General features: G+C 36.3%; 1 protein-coding gene across 1 annotated transcript in view; it reads left to right on the forward strand.

The window, feature by feature from the left end:
- The first annotated feature begins 994 nt into the window (after positions 1-994).
- nav1b (neuron navigator 1b) overlaps positions 995-14,608 on the forward strand; it is a 202,816-nt gene continuing 189,202 nt past the window's right edge. Inside the window, exon 1 of the mRNA XM_057845420.1 lies at positions 995-1,114. The gene's annotated coding sequence lies outside the window, so the exon portion shown is untranslated. The remainder of the gene's footprint in view (positions 1,115-14,608) is intronic.

Here is a 14,608-nt window from a genome sequence, read left to right on the forward strand (position 1 = left end):
GTCGAATCCACAAAATAGACTGATCCCAAAAGCCGCTGTGGGACCGACAAAACCAGAAACTAGACAGATCCGAAACCAATATTGCAGTTGCGGTGGGACCGTCGGATCCAGAAATTAAACAGATCCCTTACTTGACTGAGGATCCAGGAAAAATGTTCGGGCGCCAGTTGTAATGCGTGGTAGGTAGGATACGAGCATACAGGAACCAAAAAGGGGAGAAGCTTCCACTTATGCATATTTATTCACAAAAAATAATAATTCCACCTTGACCAATCACGTCACTCCACTTCTTACCATTTGACTGGAAATTGCATCCAAAAGCAGCACATCGTGGCATTTTACTAAGCGAGTTTAGGCAGCAATACGCAATGGTTGTACACATTTGGAAACATCCCATTTACGTCATCACTGCGAGCCCGCAAAACATGGCGCCAACTATCAGTCAAAATATGTACTAAATATGATAAAATATTGCCATTGATTCAACATTTTATGTGTTTCTAACAACATATTTTAGTACAAGAGAACAATTGTGGTTTATTAGAGCCTACATGTATTTAAGGTAGAGGATCACTTTAACTTTTTTTTCCTTCTAGGCATAATTATGATCCTTGTGCAACACCGCTCTCTTGTGGTCAAGTTACAGCAAGCGAGACAACCAACCTATGGGACAATAAACCCTGCTCTCACCTATGTATACAAGAAAACAAAATGATTATTCTAATAGTATTTCTCCTTTTGTTGTTTGGAACAGCTTCCACTCTTGCACGAAGATTTGCAGCAATAGATGCTACCCGCCTGCGTCCTCTCCTTCTCGCTCAAAGCATCATGCGAAGCGACAACGATGGAGTTGAGACGGCTATTTATAGCCCGCCTTTCGGACAGTGCTCACCCTCGATTCGGCGCTGGATGGACTCGTCGGTGCACATGTGCGTCGTCTTGAAACTGGGAGGGATAGAAGGAGGAGTGACAGAAGCTTTGTGGATTATTCCGGAGGAAGCAGCAGCAGCAGCAGCAGCAAAAGAAAACGATAGGAGGCAAGAAGCACTGAGTGTGAGGATGCGGTGTTGGGAGGCTTCTCTCTTGACTTCATGACTGGGTGACAGGACAAAAGGTAAGATCACTAGGTGACATTTAGATTTTTTTTTTTTTTAAACTCATTCACGGCATTTGACAGCGATAGACACTAAATCTATTTCAACCGGGGTGGCATCATGTTTCACTGCCATTGACGGAGATACACGTCCAATTCATTTTGACTGGGGAGACTGACAGTTGAATGATACTTAGATTTTGAGGCTAAACCTATGACTGATTTAATATGTGAGGTACAATCCAGAATAGTCGCCATCCTATCGCAGGCGCGAAAAAAAAATTCACACTTTCATTCACACCTATGAACAATTTACAGTCTACAGTGAAGCTAAGCTTAACCACATAAACGGTATGTTTATGCTTTGGAGGAAAAAGTCTGACCTTAACTGGATTCTAGTATTTGCTTTTATTTATAGCATATAATTTTTAAATAAATATAAGAATTACCGTATTTGAAGTATTTAAAATAAGCACTTATTTGATTGCTCTTTGAAATCGCTTGGTTCTTGAAATTACATTTAACACGCATGCATGCAATGGAGGACATCATAAGTACGTAAGAAGAGTAATAATAACAATGGGGGAAAAATGAAAAATGGGAAATCCTAAAAAAAAATATATATATATATATATATATATATATATATATATGTTAGGCTTGTTCCGATCATGTTTTTTTATTTTTTTTATCCCGATCGTTTTAGCTTGAGTATCTGCCGATCCCGATATTTCCCGATCCGATTGCTTTTTTTTGCTCCCGATTCAATTCCAATCATTCCCGATCATTTTTCCCGATCATATACATTTTGGCAATGCATTAAGAAAAAAATGAATAAAACTCGGACGAATATATACATTCAACATACAGTACATAAGTACTGTATTTGTTTATTTTGACAATAAATCCTCAAGATGGCATTTACATTATTAAGATTCTTTCTGTGAGAGGGATCCACGGATAGAAAGACTTGTAATTCTTAAAGGATAAACGTGACTTTGTATATTGTGGCTAAATATTGCCATCTAGTGTATTTGTTGAGCTTTCAGTAAATGATACTGTAGCCATTTACCTGTTCTGCCTAAATGCATGATAGGAAGTGCAACCATGACTGTGCGTAGTGGCACCAATTGATATATCTTCTCTGCGTTGGGAAATAACATAGGGTGTTAAGAAAAAGATCGACAACTACCTTGCTTCCCACGATATGTCTAATTGTTGAGAGAGGAATTGTAAGGCTTTAACCAATTAAAAGAAGGCTCCGAAGGCTGCCAAAATTCTCTCTACTCATTTTACGCTGCCTTTTAGCTCTATATATAGGTAATTCGGTGCCATTATAGATTGAACGCAACAATGCGTGAGTCGGTCGTGCAGCGCATGCGTTAATTGGGTTAAATATTTTAACGTGATTAATTCAAAAAAATTAATTATCGCCGTTAACGCGATAAATTTGATAGCCCTACTTTAAGCCAAAACTAAATGGCTCTGGATGAGTGTAAGACACTTTTGTCTGTAACGTTACATACAATTAGAAAACGATTTAATTGAAAAAAAAAAAAAAAAAATTTAAAAAGGCATGTCCGATATTTTTTTGCCGATTCCGATACTTTGAAAATGACGTGATCGGACCCGATCGATCGGGATATCTTTAATACATACAGTATATATATATATATTTGAATAAATAGGAAATAATTACTGTAATTTTCGGACTATAAGGCGCACCTGACTGTAAGCCGCCACCCACCTAATTTGACAAGAAAAGGGTATTTGTTCATAGATAAACCGCACCAGACTATAAATTGTAGCTGTCCTCACTGTATTATGGGATTATTACACCAAAGGATATTAACCGGTAACACTCTCCATTTACCATTTATTTGACAGCGACATCATAAGACTGTCATAAAATCAAATTAATAATTTTCAAGAAGCTTCATTTGGCCATCACTGGTCCCTTGGGGCAGACAGTCAACCTCTGCTGCCACCTGCTGTCAACGCTGCTGTCGTCCAACATTCCTCCTAGCATGCATTGCAGCGCTACAGATGTAAATAACAATCAAAATTGATGTTCTGTGCTAATTATTTCTTCAGTTACTATTCCAGTTGTTTCATTAATTGCTAGCTATGGTATTTGATAACACTTTATTTGATAGAGACGCAATAAGACTGTCATAAGACCATCATAATTATGACATGAAACTGCCATGAGCATTAATGAATGCTTATGACAGATGTCATTTTGTGTCATCTGGCAAATGATCTCCCTTTTGAATGGATGTAAAAGCAGGACATAAATAGACTTAGTGACAGAATTTGCTGGACACTTAATAGCATCTGTCATAAGCATTCGTTAGTGCCCATGATAGTGTCATGTCATAATCTTATGGCAGTCTTATGAAACCGCATGTCAAATAAAGTGTTAACTATTTACCCAAATAAATAAACGATTAAGCCGCATTGGACTGTAAGCCGCAGGATTCAAAATGAGGGGAAAAAAGTAGGAGCTTATAGTCCAAAAATTATGGTAGTAATATTGTTTCAATAAATTGACATTTATTTTTTTATTTTATTATTTTAGTATATATATTTTTTTAAAAATCCTTATTTCTTATCAATTTTAAAATTTTTACCCTAAAAAAATCTTGTTTTTTAAATTGTTATATATTTAGTTAAACATACAGTAAACCAAATATATATATAATATATATATATATATATATATTAGGGCTTTCAAACGATTAAAATTTTTAATTTAATTTAAGTTAATTACAGCTTAAAAATTAATTAATCGTAATTAATCACAATTAATCGCAATTCAAACCACCTATGAAATATGCCATATTTTTCTGTAAATTATATATATATTCTGTAAAATAAATTGTTGGAATGGAAAGATAAGACACAAGATGGATATATACAGTGGGGAGAACAAGTAGTTGATACACTGCCAATGGGAAAACCCATTGGCAGTGTATCAACTACTTGTTCTCCCCACTGTACATTCAACATACGGTACATAAGGACTGTAGTGGGCATTTCACTCTACTGTCATTTAAATCTGTCTATGCTGTCCTCACTCCGAAGCGTCTACTTTTTCCAAAGCTAGACAGCTAGTGAACGACGCCTTAATAATCAGACTTCTTCCTTTTTCATCTGATTTATTAATAAAATAGCCTCAAACCATTGTCCTCTTTAGACCGTCATAAAACTACAAAAAAAAAAAAAAGTACACAAGCATTGCATTAGCAACAACGTTAGCTTAGCACGCTATACAGGTTCACTAAACATAAATAAAAAGCGTCTCATACAAAAAATAGAACATTTCGCTTACTAACATAATATGTACATTCTTTACAACAACCATACTTACGGACAAATCTTGTCCAAGGATCATATAAGCACAACATTACAACGTAGGCGTCAGCCCGAGACGTCGTGCAGCCATATTGAACTGGCAAGAAAAAAATAAACCATGTCGCAAAGCGACCACAAGAGTTCGCTGTTAGACAGCTTAAAAAGCCTTGCTGTAAAACTTACCAAAAGGCAGAATACTGTCTGAGCGGGACGTGTGCGTTAATTGCGTCAAATATTTTAACGTGATTAATTTAAAAAATTAATTACCGCGCGTTAACGCGATAATTTTGACAGCCCTAATTTATATATATATATTTTATATATTTTTCTGTAAATTATTGTTGGAATGGAAAGATAAGAAACAAGACGGATATTTACATTCAACATACGGTACATAAGTACTGTATTTGTTTATTATAATAATAAATCAACAAGATGGCATTAACATTAACATTCTGTTAAAAGCGATCCATGGATAGAAAGACTTGTAGTTCTTTAAAAGATAAATGTTAGTACAAGTTATAGAAATTTTATATTAAAACCCCTCCTAATGTTTTCGTTTTATTAAAATTTGTGAAAATTTTCATTCACAAAATAAACTAGTAGCTCGCCATTGTTGATGTCAATAATTACACCATGCTCACTCATGGTACTAACCCATAAAATCAGTTGGACCCAAGCGCCAGCAGAGGGCGCCAAACACCAAAAAACAAGTAACAAGCGGACATTACACTGTACTGTCATTTTAATCTGTTTGAGCGGGGCATGTGCGTTAATTGCGTCAAATATTTTAATGTGATTAATTTTAAAAAATTAATTACCGCCCGTTAACGCGATAATTTTGACAGCCCAAATATGCATATATATTGAATTCAAAGTCGTTCCCTAATAAAATCCCGAGTATTTTTTTTTTATACAAGTATAACAAAACAAAACAAAAAAATTTTTTCGGGGGGTGATGATCTCACTACACATTAAAGTCACCAGCATGGTAGGCGCTAGGTCACCTTTCAAAGGCCAGATGATTCTGTGACTGGAAATTGTAATTTTCTAGTAAATAAAATCCTCATTTGAAAATGTATGCACTTGCTGATGTAATTTTCCATCCTTATCCATTGTAGGGCACTCATTTAACTCATTCACTCCCACCCATTTTTCAGAAGACAACCCCTTGTTTCAAATGCCACGGAATATTATATCCAATGGATACATGAACACAGTACTTACAAAAAAAGATCAGATACCCATCTCTCATCATTAAAAATTTATTTTTCGTTCTCCAGTTATGAGCCGTTGAACATCATAAACAACAGTGTTCGTATGTCTTTAGTCGTGAATGAGTTAATGGTAAATATTCTTATTTTTCACTTTTTTTTAAACCCAAAGTGTGATGTCGCCAGATCTTTACAATGCTGTTTTTATTGTTGTAATTACAAAGAATAACTACTTGTCTTACAAAGGATTAAGTGTGCTTGGACATTTACAAAGAAAACAGAGTAACTGACATATAATAGGATGCCTGTGTTGAGCATTGACTGCTTTATTTATTCATAATGCACTTGGTTGTTGAGAGGTGCAATTCCACTTATCTGTCAGTAGAGGACACTTGTAAGCAGTGTGTCTGACACACCCTGCATGCGTGTGTATTCGTGTGTATGTGTCTGCCTCATTACAACAAGTAGGACGTGCGCGTATCCGGTTGTGACATGCACAGTTAGTAATTAGATGGTAACGATAAAAAGAACAAAGGAGACGAGAGGGGAACTTTCTTATCAGTTGGTGCTCTCATCTTCTTGTACCTGCCATGTGCTTTTTTATCTCAGCAGCAGGGCTTATTAACTCACGATTGTGTTCACAAGGCTAGCGATGTAATATGACAGACAGATGAGGATTTGGATTCGTCAAGGTCAAACTGAGTCTGTACGGCATTGCTTCTTACTGGCTGGTGACCTGTTCAGGGTGTACAGTGGGGAGAACAAGTATTTGATACACTGCCAATGGGAAAACCCATTGGCCTCCCACCTGGAGATGATGCTTTTTTTTTTCTGATAAGTTTCATGCATTGACTTCGCTATCAGTTGACGGGGCTCCGGGGCAATCCGCAGGGGGCCTATTTTCAAAAACTCAAAATTGAAATATTTTCAAAACCAAAGCTGCCAGCGACCTAAAACCAAAACAGGCACCTCCCTTAGGTATACATGAGTCTTCATGAGCAGCGACTTAAAAAAATTCAATCAAATTCGATTCAAATTCCCTAATAAAATCCCGATTATTATTTTTTATACAAGTATAACAAAACTTCAAATGGCTATAAAATTCTCAAATTCCCAAATGGGGCTGTTTTTCTGCAAAGGAACCAGGACGACTGATCTGTGTAAAGGAAAGAATGAATGGGGCCATGTAACGAGAGATTTTGAGTGAAAATCTCCTTCCATCAGCAAGGGCATTGAAGATGAGACGTGGCTCGGTCTTTCAGCATGACAATGATCCCAAACACACAGCCAGGGCAACAAAGGAGTGGCTTCGTAAGAAGTATTTTAAGGTCCTGGAGTGGACTAGCCAGTCTCCAGATCTCAACCCCATAGAAAATCTGTGGAGGGAGTTGAAAGTCTGTGTTGCCCAACGACAGCCCCAAAACATCACTGCTCTAGAGGAGATCTGAATGGAGGAATGGGCTAAGAACCAGCAACAGTGTGTGAAAAGCTTGTGAAGAGTTACAGAAAACGTTTGGCATCCGTTATTGCCAACAAAGGATACATAACAAAGTATTGAGATGAACTTTTGGTATTGACCAAATACTTATTTTCCACCATGATTTGCAGATGAATTAAAAATCAAACAATGTGATTTTCCGATTTTTTTCCCCACATTCTGTCTCTCATGGTTGAGGTTTACCCATGTTGACAATCACAGGCCTCTTTAATATTTTCAAGTGGGAGAACTAAATGACTAAATACTTATTTGCCCCACTGTACATAAGGGGTTTAATAATTTTGTCAGTTAAGTAATCACAGAAAGGCCATAATTTGGAATAGTCTGAAAAATAATTTCAATTATATTTGTCTATTTGACATATCATTATCTTGGTCTTTGAAAAAGACCCAAATAGTGTTATTCTGTTTTTTTTTTTTTTTTAATGGAATTTCTTCGGCGCGCCGCACAACCCGAACTGTTTGACCGATCGGCACCATTCAAATATCGAAACGACCGGAATTTTCACGCGACACAGGGAATTTTTCAAACGACCCCGAAAAATTTTCCATTCGCCCGTAAACGCCGGTTTTTCACAGATATTTCGGGAAAAAAAACAATTTTTCAAAATCTATCTAGTCCTACAATTTTTGACCAAACGGTGAGGGGCACAAAAGTTGTATACAGAAATTGGAAAAAAATTTACGGTTCCCCTGAAATTTGCAAAAAACTTTCCCATTCATTTTTAATGGGATGCAACGTTGGTTCAAATTTCCCATTCACTTCCAATGGAATTTCCAATGGAATTTACAGTGCATTGATGCCATTGACGGCCATGTATGTTGAATCTATTGATGCCAATGTACTTGGATTCCATTGACACATATGTAAGTCGATGCCATTGTCGGCTATGGACGTCCAAATTTCCCATTCATTTTCAATGGGAAAAAAATTAATGCCCCCAAATAACAGGAAATGACCAGATATTAATAGGATGTGTCCCCCAAATGTCCCAGATTCCATTGACGCATATGGAAGTCGATGCCATTGACAGCCATGGACGTCCAAATTTACCATTCATTTCCAATGGCATTAAAATTGTATTGAGGCCAATTTAGACAGTTGCCATTGACGGCCATGTTTGTCGATTCTATTAATGCCAATGTACTTGGATTATTCCATTGACGCATATGGATGTCGATGCCATTGACGGCCATGGACGTCCAAATTTCACATTCAATTCCAATGGCATTAACATTGTATTGAGGCCAATTTAGACAGTTGCCAATGACGGCCATGTTTGTCGATTCTATTGATGCCAATGTACTTGGATTCCATTGACGCTTATGGATGTCGATGCCATTGACGGCCACGGACGTCCAAATTTCCTATTCATTTTCATTGACATTTACCTTGTTTAATACCATTGACGATCATGTTTGTCGATCATTATATTGGTCCCCTAAATGTCCCCAAACCAACCTGGGCTGGGCTAAGATCTGTATCTCCACACAACAAAGACCTAGAGTAATTTCTCCAGAAACTGCAGTTTTTAGTTCTTTAATGCGATTATGAACAGGATGAAAAATAAATATCAAACTTGCAAAAACACTTATCAACCGTGGGGGTTGAATAAGCTTGAACCATGGACTTGCTTGAACAAAACTGTATTTTGCGTTATGTAACACACATTTGCAGTGAATCCCTATTGTTTTCTCATCTCACTTCATTTGAGTTATTTTTTGCTCGCAAGGGTGTTGCCCAAAATCGTGCCATGATATTCAAACGAGTCCAGTCGAACGGTTCCGGCTGTGAGCGCGAAACACCGCCAAGCCGCCACGTGACAGATGGACCATCGGCTAAAATTAGGAATCTTTTCACCAGGTGCCACTTTAGTTCTTGCAGGGAGTAGTCCAGTTAGCCCAGGCTGGCATTTAGAGAGAGGGCGCTGACCGTGGCGGCGGAGGATGCTGCTGGAGCGTGGTTATGCAAGGGGGGGGGCATGGAGCACCCCACCCCTAGGTTACTGAAGAATGTCCCGTCTGGGGTGGAACACAAGACTTGTCAGAGGGATGCTCTGTTAACATGCCAGCGTTTGAGCGTTAACTGGTAAGTTAGTCTCGCATGCAACTTCTTCAAAATGTGTCTTAGTACATTTGGATAATACTCATTAAGCGTGTAATTGGATGCAGAGGCATGTCCTGTATGAGGATGTCTGCTGACTCATTCAGAGTGAGCTACTCCAGGCGCTTCTCACCGCTTGGTTTGCAACAGCATGTCCGAGACGGGCATCAGTCATGCGTTGTTGTCTCTGAAAGGAGAGACTCCAAACAAGCTGTGTTTTCAACGTGGGAATGCATAAGAGGAGACATTTTGTAGCTTTTTTCTGTACCGGTTGTGCTCATAAGGGTTGCGGGGAGCTGTAGCTGACCTCGACTGACTTGAGGCGGATAAATCCTGGACTGGGTGTCAGTCAATTGCACGGCATATAGAGGTAGTCTTTAATCGTGAATGTGGGAGGAAGTAAAACTTTTACGTTCTAAAAAGGTTTGAGGGAGAGAAAAAAACGGAGAAATGGCGTCGCATACAAAACACAGCAGAGGTATCCTTCAATGTCTACAAGTAGCATTACAAAGTAGTTACATTTTTATCTGAAATTAAAATGAAGTATCACATTTTGAGTCAAGTAGGCCAAAACATGTCCGCATATATAGATGCTAGGTCTCCATTATAATTACATTTATATTTGTATATAATGCAGTCCTAATATAACATATACTGTATATTAGGGCCGTCAAAATGATCGCGTTAACGCACGGCAATTAATTTTTTCAATTAATCACATTAAAAAATTTGACGCAATTAACGCACATGCCCCGCTCAAACAGATTAAAATGACAGCACAGTGCAATGTTACTTGTTACTTGTGTTTTTTTGGAGTTTTGTCGCCCTCTGCTGGCGCTGGGTTGCAACTGATTTTATGTTCTTAAGCACCCATGAGCATTGTGTAATTATTGACATCAACAATGGCGGGCTACTAGTTTATTTTTTGATTGAAAATTTAACAAATTTTATTAAAACGAAAACATTAAGAGGGGTTTTAATATAAAATTTCTATAACTTGTACTAACATTTATCTTTTAAGAACTACAAGTCTTTCTGTCCATGGATCGCTTTAACAGAATGTTAATAATGTTAATGCCATCTTGTTGATTTATTGTTATAATAAACAAATACAGTACTTATGTACAGTATGTTGAATGTATACATCCGTCTTGTGTCTTTCCATTTCAACAATAATTTACGGAAAAATATGGCATATTTTATAGATGGTTTGAATCACGATTAATTACGATTAATTATTTTTTAAGCTGTAATTAACTTGAATAAAAATTTTAAATGTTTGACAGCCCTAGTATATATATTAATGAATGAAAGAATAACATGATAAATTAATAAAATGTAAAATGCAACAAAATTAAAATGAATAAAGACGAAAATACAATATGGTTACGGCCGTTAATTAAGCGCAAAATAATTAAGAAAAAGAAATAATTTCATGGTATTTGACCGGAATTTACACTTAACAAATATATATTTAAAAAAACAGGATAGGGGAAAACATATGCACACGACAATAACAAATTTTTAAAAAATGCAGAGAATTAAATTGAAAAGTAACACTAAAATTGGAAAATTAAAAAAAAAAGATTAAAACTAGGACTGTCTCAAACAGCAATTTTTCTTCTGATTAGTCTTTTTTAACAATAATTTCTTGCAATACAATTTTCGTTGAAGCTAAATAATTCACAAAAACATTTTAGAGCACTTAAATTCTTTATTAAAGTACAAATAAACACATAAACAACAATAATAAATCACAAATAAACAATGATGGCAAATGCTAATAGCATTAACTGGTGCTAAAGAATGGAATGTAAACAGATTCAGAACACTGACTTCACCTTTCCAACATGATTCAATACAATTCTTAAAAAACAACCACTACATATTAAAAATATGTAGCATTAATATTATAGTATACTACTAAATGTTTATCGCGGAAAACACTCAGGTGACTTGAAGTTCCATTCTGAGAACCCAAATTTGGCCAAATTTCAAAATTGTCCTATATTTATGTGTGATACATAATTGGAAAGCTTAAAATCTCAGTTTTCTGGGGGAACAACAATTTTGAACAGGAGGGCATTTTTGAAAAAAAAAATTTTTTAAACCCCTAAACCCTAACTCGAGGTGAGAGCATGAGAGATCATAACTAAAAGCACCTCGATTTTAACAAGATATTATCGCGTACTTACCTTTTACCTTTTTTCGATCCAAAAACTCGGTGTAGCATGTCTCACCCAGTGTCAAGACACAGCTGTGAATGGCCACAGCCGGACTTTTTGGGGATTTTATGGGTGAAACACGGTAATAAAGGTCGCAATGCAGAAATCGCAGACATCAAGGAATGGTCGAGATTTCTTTTTCGAATGTTTACCCTTTTAAATGTTTTTTTTTTTCCAATTTTTCTTTGTTTGGATCAATTATTTATCATCTAAAACATCAAAAAATACAATTAAGCCATAGTTATGAGGAAAATAGCCGTGACTTATTTACAGAAACTATTTTTTTTTTCCATTGTGACATAATTTGTTTAAGCGTTTAAAATATGCGAGTGAATAATTTTTATAAAGTCGTTTTTTTGTTTGTTTTTTTTCCCCAAAAATAAATGTTAAACATCAATTAATGATTCTAAGCTAAAAATGATAGACATTTCGAATAATAAATACAATTCTTTTTATGGCTGGGTTAAAAAGCAGTTCTCCGTAAACATGGTCTCCAGGGTAAAACGGACAAATTAAAAATAGTTCGGGGCCTTAATACTGTATGAAACTGCTATGGCAGCATATAGACATGTTGTTTTATCAAACACAAGAGTTCTTTTGGCTTAAAACACAGCATTTTATTTTAAAGAGGGGTGCAAGAGCCGAAACTGCTTTTCAGCCTTGTCTGGGTTTTCCGTCATAAACATAATGAAACGTTGTAACGTAATAAATAGTAAATAAGATTAGTTCAGTCATGGACTATAGTAAGCAGCCCAGTGTTTCCATTAGTTTTAGTTTTTTTTTTAAAATGTTTTTTTCCCACAGTGGGAGCATCCATCATTCTAACAAATACAATCTGCATGCTGTGCACAGACTACAGAGATTGTAGACTCGAGACAGTTTTCGGGAGCAGCAGCAGAGTAGATAAATAAATGTCACGTGTCACTGGAGAGAAGTACGTGAAAATAACTTAATGATGCATGATGATATGTGGCTCATAAAGGCAACTTAAAAAAATGTTAGGTTTTTATATGGACTTACGATCTGCCAGCTTGTTGTCTCCTGTTGTCTTCCAAAATTTGCAAGCTTGGCAATGCAAAGACTGCACACGACAGTGTACCTTCCTTTGTTTCGTTGAAATAAGTCCATGCTTTGGCTACTCTGGTGCGCTTTTTTGGCTTTGTGCCGCTTTCCCCGCTTGCATCTGAAGCGTTCGTCATTCTCAACTTTCCACACGTTTTTTTTTTTTTTTAAACCTCTTATTAACCGTCGATGGGATGGCGTGCTCGTCGACGCACCTACATCATCAATGACGTCGACTACGTCGACTAGTTGGGACAGCTCTAATTTAAACATAACAAAGATATTGAAGAAAATTTAAAAAGTTAAAAGAAATTAAAAAATATATATATTCATAAATTCCTTTTGATTTTTTGAAATTTTCTAAATTTTTTGAATGCATTTATTTTAGTCTAAATTAGGGCTGTCAAACGATTAAAATTTTTAATCGAGTTAATTACAGCTTAAAAATTAATTAATCGTAATTAATCGCAATTAATCGCAATTCAAACCATCTATAAAATATGCCATATTTTTCAGTAAATTATATATATATTCTGTAAAATAATTTGTTGGAATGGAAAGATAAGACACAAGATGGATATATACATTCAACATATGGTACATAAGGACTGTAGTGGGCATTTCACTCTACTGTCATTTAAATCTGTCTATGCTGTCCTCACTCCGAAGCATCTACTTTTTCCAAAGCTAGACAGCTAGTGAACGACGCCTTAATAATTAGACTTCCTTTTTCATCTGATTTATTAATAAAATGGCCTCAAACCATTGTCCTCTTTAGACTGTCGTAAAACTACAAAATAAAAGTACACAAGCATTGCATTAGCAACAACGTTAGCTTAGCACGCTATACAGGTTCACTAAACATAAACAAAAAGCGTCTCATACAAAAAATATAACATTTCGCTTACTAACATAATATGTACATTCTTTACAACAACCATACTTACGGACAAATCTTGTCCAAGGATCATATAAGCACAACATTACAACGTAGGCGTCAGCCCGAGATGTCGTGCAGCCATATTGAACTGGCAATAAAGCAATAAACCATGTCGCAAAGCGACCACAATAGTTTGCTGTTAGACAGCACAAAAAACCTTGCTATAAAACTTACCAAAAGGCAGAATACTGTCTGAGCGGGAAATGTGCGTTAATTGCGTCAAATATTTTAACGTGATTAATTAAAAAAATTAATTACTGCGCGTTAACGCAATATTTTTGACAGCCCTAATCCAAATTAATTTGCTGTATTTGTATATCTTTTTATGATTTTTAAAATTTCAAATATAAATTCAAGCATCAAGTGGTTAAGCCATTGCCCGCCATTGACAGTGATAGAAATCCGATTCATTAAAACTGGCAGAACTGGCTGTGAATGCTCGTGTTTTATTGCACTGATGGCACTGGACGTCCAATACATTTTGACATTGACACGTCAATAGCAGCCAATGAGTCAAATGAGTGCCTTGACAGTATCTTCATCCATTTCTGGCTATCAATTTCAATCCTCCATATTAAAATGAACTAGACATCATAGCTATTAATGGGTTAACATTTTAGACTTGAGTATGCACATGTGTAAGCGTATGTGACCTTCCATGTGTTTTACAGACTTCCTCTCAGACAAACCTTTCAGTCCGCCGGGGAAGGAAATGAGCAATGTGGGTTGCTATATATAAAAAGTAGATCAAGAAGTGTTAAGAAAATGGAATTGCGCAGAAGATAGCAACGCCCCCCTTCAATTGTTCTTCTGGAGTCTGAGGGCAGGGAATAATCAAAATTTAATACAACCTCACTTCACGCTAGCTACCAAAGATTCAAAATGGAGAATCAAGTATGAAATGTTTCTGCCAGGTTTAGTCATTTATATTTCATAACAAGTCCTTTTTATAGCATTCAGCAAATGGACTCCTCTCAAGTCTTATGAGCTGCAGTAAATGGATCCTGGTGCAAGTATCTTCTTTATTGTGGATGATTATAGGTTCCCCGCAGCAACTGTCTGCCGTTGTACTGCTTCACTGTTGTCCTCAAGTAGAAAAGGTCAACTTTGATTTGT

The sequence above is a fragment of the Corythoichthys intestinalis genome, chromosome 9 (assembly GCF_030265065.1).
Source record: "Corythoichthys intestinalis isolate RoL2023-P3 chromosome 9, ASM3026506v1, whole genome shotgun sequence".
Taxonomy (NCBI): Eukaryota; Metazoa; Chordata; class Actinopteri; order Syngnathiformes; family Syngnathidae; genus Corythoichthys; species Corythoichthys intestinalis.